Source organism: Neoarius graeffei, chromosome 28 (genome assembly GCF_027579695.1).
Source record: "Neoarius graeffei isolate fNeoGra1 chromosome 28, fNeoGra1.pri, whole genome shotgun sequence".
Classification (NCBI taxonomy): Eukaryota; Metazoa; Chordata; class Actinopteri; order Siluriformes; family Ariidae; genus Neoarius; species Neoarius graeffei.
The window spans coordinates 26,822,492-26,836,394 of NC_083596.1; positions in this window are offsets into that span (position 1 = coordinate 26,822,492).

Below are 13,903 nucleotides of genomic sequence, written 5' to 3' on the forward strand. Positions count from 1 at the left end.
AATAGTAATATTTGTTAAAATAATAGTAGGCTAATTTCCACATTAATCGGTAAGATGGCACAAGGGATGTGATGGGGGGGGGGATGGCCGTTTTATAAGGGGGATGATTTGAGATTTTTATTTCAGAAAGGGGATGCCTCCCCCCACATCCCCCCTCAACTCGAGTACTGCGTATAAGGCCACGTGACAGAGGCCCTTCGATTTCCATAGAGTGCGTCAAATTACTTTCGGTTTTGCCAGCATGGACGCGCTTCTTTTAAATGAAAGCACAGATGTGTCAGACATCGACAAAACGGTAAAGAATAAGTGGAGATGGGCTTGGCTAAATGAAATGGGCGATAATGGCAAGCCATTTAGTCCATGGTGCAAAAAGATGAAAATGGCAGGTGTGTGCTTTTGTGTAGTTTGCCATAAAAAAAGTCTATGGAAGCAATGGCAAAAAACTAGATGCCTTTGGCTTCACTGCTAAGAAGCAGAAAAAGTGAACTTTCACTTTACTTTTCTTGCAAGTTCTTTCTGTTCCACTCTTTTGAAAGCATGGTTCAAGTTCGACTGCACTTGCACTTTTCTCTTAACCACTGTTGTGCATTACTAAAGTATTGTTGAAATAAATTTGCACTTTGCGCTGAAAACTTGATGTTTCATCATTTATAGCCAGTAATGACAATGGTAAAGTCTTGCCTTATAGCTTTAGTCATTGTTAAAATTATGTAAATGTACTATAAGTAGGGGCCGAGGGGATAATGGACAACATGGCATTTAAAATTTGACGCATCGCTGATGTGGTAGGGGCCAATGACATGGAGCTTTTTTTTTTTCAGTCAGATGATTTTTTTTTTTTTTTGCTTTAATCCATGATAATTAAGACACTTAAAATTACCGTATGGAATCTTAAAGGGAAACGATGGAGTTAATGCAGGAAGATCTGACCGTACTAATTGGTCTCTCAAGTTGGGTGCTCTTTTATAGCAAGCGCACGGGAGATCTTGAAAAGCATGGCCAATGTTTGGATCACTACTTAAAATGTGCCAATGGCGATAAACAATATTTTTTAGTGTATTTGATATCTGCCCATAAGTGGACACAAAGGTGACTGGAGTATTAGTGTTGCATGTCTTTTGTGTGTGTGTGCGATCAGTCATTAAATCGGAGCATTGAATAGCACGCACCCGCTCCAGGCAACCTTGCAATAAAGTTGGGGCATTCCCCTTGTCAAGAAATCTTTGGCATAAAACTCCTGCCTGTGCCTCAAATGCTTCTTCACTATCGCAGATATGACATACAGGTAGTCGAGTGCCGAGTGCAGGGATGGGCTCTGCACTCGACTTTTACGGACTGTCCACTGAAGATGGCATCTGAGGAAGCCCAACATCAGGTAAGGTCACTGGCTTTGTATTTACTATTCTACACACTCTATCCGTGCACTTGCAGAGCTAGAGACACCTCGTTTTGTTTGTAGGAACCCTCTACTCACTTCCACAGAACGGTCATGTTGTTTTAAGCTTTGCAATGGTTTTAAAACTAGCGTTTTGTATCGGCAAAAAGACATGCCCCGGGCACTGCCGTGTTAGCGCTTTCCGGTTGAAATCACAAAAAACGAATTTTCTCAAAACACATCCGATTGACGCGACTGTGATAGCAACTCAACGTATGCACTCCCAATAATGCGAAAATGGACCTAAAAAGCATTTCACTCTGGAGTTTTCCTTTAAAGTCTTATTTTATCAACATTTTCTTATTTCATTACCTTGGCTCATTATTTGGTTTGTCAAACACTGCATACTACACTGCGTACAGTGCAATTCATTTAATGTGTGCAAAACAAAAAGTATGAAATACAGGTGTGAAAAATAGAAAACATTTTAGTTTGAAACATACCAAAATACAAATGTAAAACATAGCAAAATACAAAACTTAGTGACCGCTGGCATGACTGGTGTTTGGCTATGGGTCGTCTACGTCATCAGCTGTTGCAGCGCTCGGGCTGGCGGGAGGATTTGCTCTTTTCATAAACATGGTAAGCCTCGTCTGAATTGTTTTTCTTTTTCTCCTCATAAATTTCACGATATGGACGAAGCGCGTCATGTACCATCCGTTCAATCCTTGCAAATCGTTCTATGTTTTACAACCCTGATTCCAAAAAAGTTGGGACAAAGTACAAATTGTAAATAAAAACTGAATGCAATAATTTACAAATCTCAAAAACTGATATTGTATTCACAATAGAACATAGACAACATATCAAATGTCGAAAGTGAGACATTTTGAAATTTCATGCCAAATATTGGCTCATTTGAAATTTCATGACAGCAACACATTTCAAAAAAGTTGGGACAGGGGCAATAAGAGGCTGGAAAAGTTAAAGGTACAAAAAAGGAACAGCTGGAGGACCAAATTGCAACTCATTAGGTCAACTGGCAGTAGGTCATTAACATGACTGGGTATAAAAAGAGCATCTTGGAGTGGCAGCGGCTCTCAGAAGTAAAGATGGGAAGAGGATCACCAATCCCCCTAATTCTGCGTCGACAAATAGTGGAGCAATATCAGAAAGGAGTTCGACAGTGTAAAATTGCAAAGAGTTTGAACATATCATCTACAGTGCATAATATCAAAAGATTCAGAGAATCTGGAAGAATCTCTGTGCGTAAGGGTCAAGGCCGGTAAACTATACTGGGTGCCCGTGATCTTCGGGCCCTTAGACGGCACTGCATCACATACAGACATGCTTCTGTATTGGAAGTCACAAAATGGGCTCAGGAATATTTCCAGAGAACATTATCTGTGAACACAATTCACCGTGCTATCCGCCGTTGCCAGCTAAAACTCTATAGAGATCTTGCAGTCACATGACCGGAAAGTACACAGCCGCCATCTTGTCGGTAAAAAACAGCTGAATACTGCTGCACTCGTGTACAGAATGGATCAATTTCAACCGACGGACTACACGGCTCATTTTTCTAATGAACAGATAACTAGATATATGTCTAAAATAAATGATCTACAGATTAGTGACCCTTATGGCTTACCAGACGGAGTTTTTACGACCGCGTCAGTGGATTTTGAACTGCCAGAGGTGGAATACCCAGATGTGTATAATTACCTCATTAAACTTTCCCTCACTGTTCAGTGGTGAAGCACTGCGTGCTTATAAATCTCTGGACAGTTATCTTTACAGAAATTCAGGATTTGTCAGCGACTCAGATGTGGCGTCTTGTAAACAAGAAAATAATCCTCACTGGATGGGTAAGTCACTTAAGTATTGAGTATAGCACTGACCAGCCGATTATAGAATAGAATAAGGTAATTCCAGCTGTAATTCCAAATTGTCTGTCTTGTTTACCTGGCGTTGGAGAGGTAGAGGCTTAGCAGTGGAGATTTGAGTGGCTGTTTTCTGAGCTTAGTCAACAGCCCGGCTCTGCAGCCTCGCTTTTGCTTCCGCTCCCGGTGCCGCCTCCTTCGCTTTGCTTCCAATAACAATCCATGGAGACCCCGCTGGTCTCGCTATCTCGTCCGGAATGTTGTGCATGCGATGGAAATCGCTACAAACCGTCATTTTCTGCTGGAAACCAATGTCCAGTAAGTCCATACGGTTATAGTGGATATTGAAGTCCGGTACAGACGAACAACACGCAAAAATACATACAAAAACCATAAACGTGCACAGGTAGGGAGAGCTTGTAGCTGCAGCCGTTGTAGTAGAATTGTATATAGTAGGTTTTTCCTGAAGAAAAGGTAGAAGTAGAAGCAGAAGTAGAACCAGAAATAGAAGTAGAAGGCGGAAATATGGCGTTTGACTGACAAGATGGCGTCTGTCACAATCTGGATCGGCTGTGACGTCACATGCAAGTGCTCCATAGTTCAAAGAAAAAGCCATACCTAAACGTGATCCAGAAGTGCAGACGTCTTCTCTGGGCCAAGGCTCATTTAAAATGGACTGTGGCAAAGTGGAAAACTGTTCTGTGGTCAGACGAATCAAAATTTGAAGTTCTTTATGGAAATCAGGGATGCCGTGTCATTCTGACTAAAGAGGAGAAGGACGACCCAAGTTGTTATCAGCGCTCAGTTCAGAAGCCTGCATCTCTGATGGTATGGGGTTGCATTAGTGCGTGTGGTAGAGCCCTGCACTCCCGCGGGAGTCGCCGCAAAGCAGTGCGGCGCGGGACAAATTTTGAAAGCTCATTGCGGGCGGGACCGGAAGTGCACATATGCGCGTGCAGGCGGGAGCGGGAGTGCATATGTGGCGCGGGTGGGAGCGGTGATGAGCTGCAGTCCTGCTAACTAAAAATGTGCTTGAAATAAAATTTATAAATTATTAATTTACGTCTATCATATATAATTTGTGCTGGATATTTTATTTGGCATTAATAAAAACATTTTAAGATGCCTAAATTTGCAGAGAAAGTCAGATTGCCAGATTGAGTGAGAAATACCATCTTAAACTTGCCATTGATCACTCTAATGACTCGCAGTTCACACCCAGCTAGCAAGAGAAACATGAGTGAATTGATTTACTTGTTGCGTTAGTCTACAACTTTAATCAGAGAGACAGCTTACACAGTGACGGTAGGCTTGACTCAATGCTATCCCAGAAATCCTTCCTGTAATATGCAAATTTGGCTGTCCAATCAGAGGCGGCCAAATTTGCATATTACAGGAAGGATTTCTGGTATAGCATTGAGTCAAGCCTACCGTCACTGTGTAACATGTCTCTCTGATTAAAGTTGTAGACTAACGCAAGCAGTAAATCAATTCATTTCTTTTACTAGCTCTGCTTTGCAATAAAAAAAAACAAAAATATTGGTACAAAGCAAGCCCATTTCACTTTTTTATGCTGATCAGAGAATTACAATGGTTTCTCGTGATAAAAGTGTGTGATTTGCGATTAAATATTTTAATTGTTTGACAGCATTAATTATTACTATTAGAGATACTACATGCTGAATTCAGAAACAAGGTAAATATTAACAAGCGTGAGCTGTAGATATTTATGCTCAAATCCATTCAAAGTAGGGGGCGGGGCACCATCATGCTGTGTCAAGACAAGAACTTTCCTGAGAAATAACGCGAACGTCTGCATCATGCGGGATTTGCGAGCGGGACAAAATATGGCGGGCGGGAGCGGGACTGAAAATCATAATTCTTTGCGGGCGCGGGACTGCACAATGCGGGCGGGAGCGGGACTGAAAAATCCAACCCACGCAGACCTCTAGCGTGTGGCATGGGCAGCTTACATATCTGGAAAGACACCATCAATGCTGAAAGGTATATCCAGGTTCTAGAGCAACATATGCTCCCATCCAGACAACATCTCTTTCAGGGAAGACCTTGCATTTTCCAACATGACAATGCCAAACCACATACTGCATCAATTACAGCATCATGGCTGCGTAGAAGAAGGGCCTGGGTACTGAACTGGCCAGCATGCCGTCCAGATCTTTCACCCATAGAAAACATTTGGCGCATCATAAAACGGAAGATACGACAAAAAAGACCTAAGACAGTTGAGCAACTAGAATCCTACATTAGACAAGAATGGGTTAACATTCCTATCCCTAAACTTGAGCAACTTGTCTCCTCAGTCCCCAGACGTTTACAGACTGTTGTAAAGAGAAAAGGGGATGTCTCACAGTGGTAAACATGGCCTTGTCCCAACTTTTTTGAGATGTTGTTTTCATGAAATTTAAAAATCACCTAATTTTTCTCTTTAAATGATACATTTTCTAAGTTTAAACATTTTGATATGTCATCTATGTTCTATTCTGAATAAAATATGGAATTTTGAAACTTCCACATCATTGCATTCCATTTTTATTTACAATTTGTACTTTGTCCCAACTTTTTTGGAATCGGGGTTGTAGAACTAAATCTGTACCGGGATACTGCTCACACTGAGCAGCGTGTGTGGCGAGAGGCTGGATGCTGGGCGATGCCGAGAGCTGGGGCGGAAACTGTCGTACACTCGGCTAGCTCAGCTGGGAAACACTCACCAGTCGTAACCAGACGGTCGTAAAGTCGATCGGTCATAAGTTGCATAGGTCATAAATCGACGACTACCTGTACTCTTAAAAGTTGGCTATAAGGCAAGCTGCATTTAAGTGAAGGTGGATGGAAACTTTGATAATCTAATTTCTTTTAAATTGACTATACATTAGGTCAGCACTCTCAGAATTAATTAAAACACATTGAGTGAAGCCTGCTCCTACCCTTATGGACCTTCATGACTAATTGAGTAGAGCTCCTCTAATCATGTATTATGAGGAAGTGGAGCGCCTTACTGATGTGAGAGCCAGCACCTTTGCCTACACAGAGCAGGATTCTGAACAAATCCTTTTTCCCTTGATTACGATGGAAATGCCGACTGATACTTGGGAGATGCAGTATGATCTGCTGGAAAATCTTTGCAAGAAAGATACAAGAATGCTGCTACACGGACGTGTACTCTCCCAGTATTGGCGGAATAAAAGGCCAATTTATGCTGACAACCCAGTCCTCGCAGATGCCGTCGCAGATAGTGTCTGCGAAGCCCCCCCCCTTCGCAGACGCTCTGCGCGCACCTCCCAAAAATTGTGACCACCACAGACAACCTCGCAGATAAGAGGGCTCTGATTGGTCCACTCTACATCCGCTGTACACGCACTTCCGCCTCCCTACTTTCCCGGTTTGGTTTGTTTTCACAACCGCCATTTTTAAAAACACGAGCGAAGATGGAGCAGCACGAAGAGCGGTTGAGTGAGGAAGTGCGTACATCTATACGACTCCAGTTCTAGTCATTATAAGTAACCGGAGGATAAACACTCCACTAACCACACCCACCAACTACTCCTAGCGATTTCGCGACTTCGTGCCCCCTTTCATTGTGGCGGTGAATAACATCGCGCATGCCTATTACTCCCCGCTCAACAATAAATTACAACTGTCTGCGAAAAGCTATCTGCAAAAGCCTTGTCGCAAGAGCATGCAGAGGCCTAAACATGTACTGAGAGGATTAGGCATCATGAAGGAACCCACATTGGGCCGAGATGACCCCGAGTTTTGTAAGAAGTGGTGTGATATACTCAATAAGTGTTCCCTTGACCTGATGTTGCTGGTTATTGACAACCAAAATAAGAGACTGATGATTCGACAAGAGATTGCCGACCTTGAGGCACAACTTAAGAGTAAATTTTCCTCAGCGCAGCTTAAAGACCTTTTGCAGAAGTGTGATGCGCAGATAAACGCATACAAGGCTGAGATGCAGCGCAAGAAAATGGACAAGTACTGGAGAGACACGATGGATTACCGAAATAATAATGTGTACCCTTAGCTTCAAGAAATACAAGGTTTTGCTGGTAGGCCGAGACAAAGGCAGCGGAAAGTTGTAAGCAGCGCCTCGTCTGGAGACCTGATGCTGATTCATTCACAACTGCTCGTTTTTTACGATCCAGTCATGTACCTTTTTCAAAGCCTGCCCTAGTGAAACAACACGAAACCGCAAGACATGGAGGGGGGGGGGGAAGCGCAAGAGGTTGGAGATAAAGGACTGATCTAACGTCATCAAAATCTCATCTTAACAGTTAAGTGAAGATCAGCTTTCTGTATTGTCTAAAGGCCTCTCTTTTGTCCCTGTTAAAGGGAATGACCCCTTTTATTACGAAAATAGAAATGTTTTTTCGATCTATTCGCCTTAAGGCATTTTATTCAATAGGGACTGAAAGATGATATATCCAACAAGAGACTGATCTACAACAAGAGTGTCCTTCTGCCCCCTCCAAAATTTTGTTCAAACAGAAAGTACTTTCATTCCCCCTATTAATAATTCTTCAATAGAGACATTCTGCCAGTTGGTGGAGCAAGACACTTTTTACTTATCTGAAGAGTGGGGATTATTCAATTAGATCTAACCTTTCAACCTCTGAAAAGGAGGCTTTGAATGCATTAATGTTTGACAATGATATTGTGATGAAACCTGCAGACAAGGAAGGTTCAACTGTTCTACAAGACAAGTCTGTTTATGTATAAGAAATGGAGACAAAACTTGGTGACAAAAGTGCTTATATGCATCTACATGCTGACCCTACTGTGAAATTTAGTGATGAGAGAAAATCTATATTAAAAAGAGCATTGTCTGAGTCAATTATTGATGACTAGTGTAGCTATTTATTGCAAACCAACCCTTTAAGACCAGTAATTTATACTCTTCCAAAAATCCATAAGAGGCTGGACAATCCACCCGGTCGTCCAATTGTGTCTGGTAATCAATATGTGACTGAACCTCTTTCTCAATTTGTCGACTATCACGTTAAGGAACTGGTGTATAATTTGCCCTCTTTTCTGAAAGATACAACAGATTTTCTGAATAAATTGTTGCATATTGGAGAAGTGAATGCATCGGATATGTTATGTGCTTTGGATGTGACTAGTTTGTACACCAATATCCCGCATACTGCGGGCTTAGCGGCCTTAGAACATTACCTACGGATAAACCAAGTGCCACATATGGAGTTTCTAATGTCATTAGCCCATTAGGTTTTAACAAAGAATTATTTCATGTTTCAGAATAAATGTTTCCTGCAGACCCAGGGTACCGCAATGGGGTCGCCTATGGCACCAAATTATGCCAACCTTTTTATGGGTTAATTTGAGCATGATTTCATCTACTCTAATAATCCTTTTAATCAACATCTAAAGGTGTGGTATAGATACATTGATATACTTTTTTTTTTTTTTACTTGGTTAGGTTCAAAGGAAGAACTGGTCGCTTTCAGTAACTATGTGAATACTTGATTGCCTTCTATTAAATTCACATTGAATTATGATGACAAGGTTATGCCATACTTGGATGTTCTAGTGAAAAAGTTGGATAGCTCATTGCACACAGAGCTCTATAGGACAGAAACCGATCGTAACGCTTTAGATTATCAATGTTTCCATCCACCTTCACTTAAACACAGGTTGCCTTATAGCCAACTTTTTGAGTACATCGTATCTGCGATAGTGAAGAAGCGTTTGAGAGGCAGGCAGGAGAGTTATGCCAAAGATTTCTTGACAAGGGGTATGCCCCAACCTTATTGCATGGTTGCCTGGAGCAGGTGCGTGCTGTTCAACACTCTGATTTAATGACTGATCGCACACATACACAGACACTCAACACTAATACTCCAGTCACCTTTGTGTCCACTTATGGGCAAATATCAAATACACTAAAAAATATATATTGTTTATCGCCATTTAGGGCTGCACAATTAATCGAATTTAATCAAAAATCGCGATTTTGGCTGCCACGATTAAATTAAATGAAAATCGCGATTTATTTCCATTTAAAATGCGGGCTCTACTGCATATCTAAGCACTTTTTGACCAGTACTCCGCCAAACCATTAGGAGGCGAACGGACTCATGTAAGATTTCATTACTCCGCCTAAATAAGCAAGCAAGCCAAGCGTTGCCAGATTGTGCGGTTTTAAGTGCTTTTTGGTGGGTTTTGAACATATTTTGGGCTGGAAAACGTTAGCAGTATCTGGCAACACTTCAGTGCAGCGGTTTCTTCTTCAAGGGGTGATAGCGTGAGAGCAGGTAACAGATTGAGGTGAGAGAGAAAAGCTAACTATGTCGGAACAACAGACTATTTAGCGCTGGAGGCAATGTTGTGACCTGCCTTCGCTCATGTTTAAAGCCAGAGCATGTTGATAGGCTGGTCTTTCTAGCTAAAAACTTGTAGACCTCAGTATAATGTTATGTAATTGTTGCAATTGAGTTTTCAGTTCCTTTATCCTTTGGTAATTTCTTGGATAAATTTCATTTATTTGTCATTTGGAAATCAGAATTTCTCTTTTAAATTTCATTCTGCACTGAAAGCTGTTCATATCGTTTGTTTGAATATAGTGAAATAAAATTTAAGTGATTTCCCTAACATCAAGAATAATCGTGATTAATAATCGCGATTACAATTTTGATCAAGATAATCGTGATTATCATTTTTTCCATAATCGTGCAGCCCTATCGCCATTGGCATATTTTAAGTAGTGATCCAAACATTGGCCATGCTTTTCAAGATCTCCCATGTGCTTGCTATAAAAAAGCACCCAACTTGAGAGACCAATTGGTACGGTCATATCTTCCTGCATTAACTCCATCGTTTCCCTTTAAGATTCCATACAGCAATTTTAAGTGTCTTAATTGTGTAATATGGAACAATATGCTCACAGAAAAATCTTTTACACATCCGAAAACAGAACATATAAAGTAAAGGGCAGAATTACTTGTTTATCTATGTTTTTATGTGTATTTATTGATATGCCCTTGTGGGCTATTTTATGTGGGTAAAACAAAATGGGAATTCAAAACTAGAATTTGTGAACATAAATGTGCAATTAGAAAAAAATGATGAAAGGTTGTCAGTTGCAAGACACTTTCATATTGCGGGCCATGAGGCCAATGCGCTCAGGTTCATGGGCCTGGAAATAGTCGATTGGTCTCCAAGAGGTGGAGACTGTGAGAATTGCCTCCTACAAAGGAAGGCTTGGTATATTTTTAACTTGAATACTTGCATTCCTCATGGAATGAATGAAGATTTGTCTTTGACCTGTTTCTTGTAAAAATGTGAATTGATGATGCTTGTGCTGACACATTTCCATGATTTCATTTGGAATTTTTTTTTTTTTAACAAGCGGTTTTAAGACCAATGGATTGTTCTAATTACTATATTGATATTGGCAATTCATCTCATTATCTCTAGCCGCTTTATCCTTCTACAGGGTCGCAGGCAAGCTGGAGCCTATCCCAGCTGACTACGGGCGAAAGGCGGGGTACACCCTGGACAAGTTCGTCAGGTCATCACAGGGCTGACACATAGACACAGACAACCATTCACACTCACATTCACACCTACGGTCAATTTAGAGTCACCAGTTAACCTAACCTGCATGTCTTTGGACTGTGGGGGAAACCGGAGCACCTGGAGGAAACCCACACGGACACGGGGAGAACATGCAAACTCCACACAGAAAGGCCCTCGCCGGCCCCGGGGCTCGAACCCAGGACCTTCTTGCTGTGAGGCGACAGCGCTAACCACTACACCACCGTGCCGCCTGATATTGGCAATTATTGTATTTAACTTTTATTGTATTGTCATTGGTTGATGATGGGGGTGTGTACATGAGTGTGGGTATTTTAAGATTTGTAGTAATGCTGATGTAGTTGAGCACACTGAGAAAGGCACACGCCGAAACGTGTTTGTGCGAATACATAAGTAACTTTAATATGCCTTAATGTAATTATTATCATAAAAAACATTGCTTGTTTTACCAGGTGGGCTAAAGTCTGTAACTGTCACCAATAAACTGGTAGCTCAGGATTCCTTAGCACGATAATGATATGATATATGTAGTCTTCGATAGGTTACACACAGCTTGAAATTGGCTTGAAATTGGCTTTTAAATAAAAGGTGAATGTGAACATGAATAAGAGTCAACATTGTAGCCTAAACAATGTGTAGTAAATAGCACACTCTCTTCTTGGTTTCTGTGAGAATCAACACTTAATGTCTTGTACTACTTTTGTATTATAGCAACGAGTTAACAGAGTAACATGCAAGCTTGGGTCGAATGCTCAGATGTGTAAAATCAAGCATGCTGGGATTGGTTACAATAGGTTCTGAGTGTTCTAGACCGAGCTTGAACTAGTTTCTAGTTTGCACTGATGCTCTGTTATAAATTTGGAGCCTGTAGTTGAATAGAAATATGGCCATGCAGGCCTTTAGATTACACTAATTTGGGCACATCAAAGGAGCGAAGTGACTGCACGAACGAGCGTAGCGAGTGAGGGGCAGTGTTGCCAGATACTGCTGACGTTTTCCAGCCCAAAATATATTCAAAACCCGCCAAAATGCACTTAAAACCGCCCAAAATATACTTGATGCCTATCTTGTAAAGTAAAAATATGCAGCTAAAGTCCAGTATACTATTTTTGTAAATCGAACAACAATGCAAACAACTTCTAAATGGCAACATGAGACAGTCAGTGCTGGAGGTGAAAAATCTGCTGTCTGGTACTAGGCTACATATGGTTGAATCAGATTATAACTTTGCAATCATCTGCTGTGTTCTGAAGCCTACATGCACCAGTAGGTGATGCACACGCATAATATTATGTAGGCTATGTTAGGCTACGATGCATATCTAACATCTGCATTGCTGAGGTTATTTATTTTTTTATTTGTCTTTTATTTATTTATCTTTTTATTTATCCTGTTTGTTTAATTTTATAGGCCTAGTTATTCTGCTTAATTTATTTTTGTTACATCCATGTATTTTCTTCATCTGTTATCCTGATTTTTGTGGATTTGTTAATTGTACCTGTTTTATATACTTCAATTAAAAAAAAAGTTAGGCTACGATGCATGGCTGAATGTAACATGAGAAGAGAAAATGGAGAATGGATTGTGTCATTCTTATTTACTAGTTTGAGTTCAGTTTCTGCACTACATTAAACACATTCATATTAGTCTTACAGTTACATCGACATTTTTTTTTTTTTTGTTTAAATAATACTTAATGAGATTAATGTTTATTGTTAATGATTAATTTAGGCCAGGGGTTTTCAAAGTGTGGGAGAGTCAGCCCCCCCCTTGGAGAGCAAATAAACAACAGCGCCCCCCCTTACAATTTTTGGTGTTGCTATACTTAATGTTCCATTCGTAGTTTTAAAAAATGGTTGTTGTACACATTTTTCTTTTTTTCTTTTTTACATTTTAAACATCTGTGCTTTTTAAAACATCTTGTTTAACACATTTTAAACATCTCATAGCATCGTTAGCTAGCACCTCTTGGCAGAGAGCACACTGTGGCAGTGGAGCATCTTCAGATCCAGTCCATGAAAATCCAAGCTTTAAATAATCGTGGTCATACTTCCTTCTTTTTTCAGTCCCCCCAGGATTCCACGGGCCTTTTTTGTGATTGTTGCGGGCTAAAATGTCTGATGTTGCGGGGGTTTCCAAAAAATTACGATGAAAGTTGCGATGTTTTTTAGGTTTTTGTTGCGATTACATTGCGGGAGGAAGTGAAAGCTGCGAGAAATTGTTGCGATTTTCTCTTTTTGTGATTTAAAATCAAGTGATATGTTGAATATTAAGTTATTACTGAAAAACTATTGATTAAAAAAACAAAGACACTGAGAAATGGTCCTATAAACAACTTTACCAATATAAAAGATTACCAGGACTACAAAAATGCAGAAAAATAGGCTTTACTTATCCAAATGCACCTCATCTCATCTCATTATCTCTAGCCGCTTTATCCTTCTACAGGGTCGCAGGCAAGCTGGAGCCTATCCCAGCTGACTATGGGCGAAAGGCGGGGTACACCCTGGACAAGTCGCCAGGTCATCACAGGGCTGACACATAGACACAGACAACCATTCACACTCACACCTACGGTCAATTTAGAATCACCAGTTAACCTAACCTGCATGTCTTTGGACTGTGGGGGAAACTGGAGCACCCGGAGGAAACCCACGCGGACACGGGGAGAACATGCAAACTCCGCACAGAAAGGCCCTCGCCGGCCCCGGGGCTCGAACCCAGGACCTTCTTGCTGTGAGGCGACAGCGCTAACCACTACACCACCGTGCCGCCCCAAATGCACCTGTTGGTTCAAAAGTTAAAGTGCAGAGAACCTCACAGCACAACATGAAGTTACCTTAAAATATAATATAAATGCCTCAGCTTTCATGTAAGAAAAAAAAACTATTAATACTAGTATTGTGTGCAGGCAGTCTCTCCTGAAGACTAAATTAAACAATAATTATAAACTAATAAATGGCTCAGGCTTCATAGAAAAAAAAACCAATTTGAACAGAATCTCACAGTATGATGCTGAAGCTGCCTAGACAGTGGAAAATAAAATACCATTTTGGCAAAAATGTTGGCA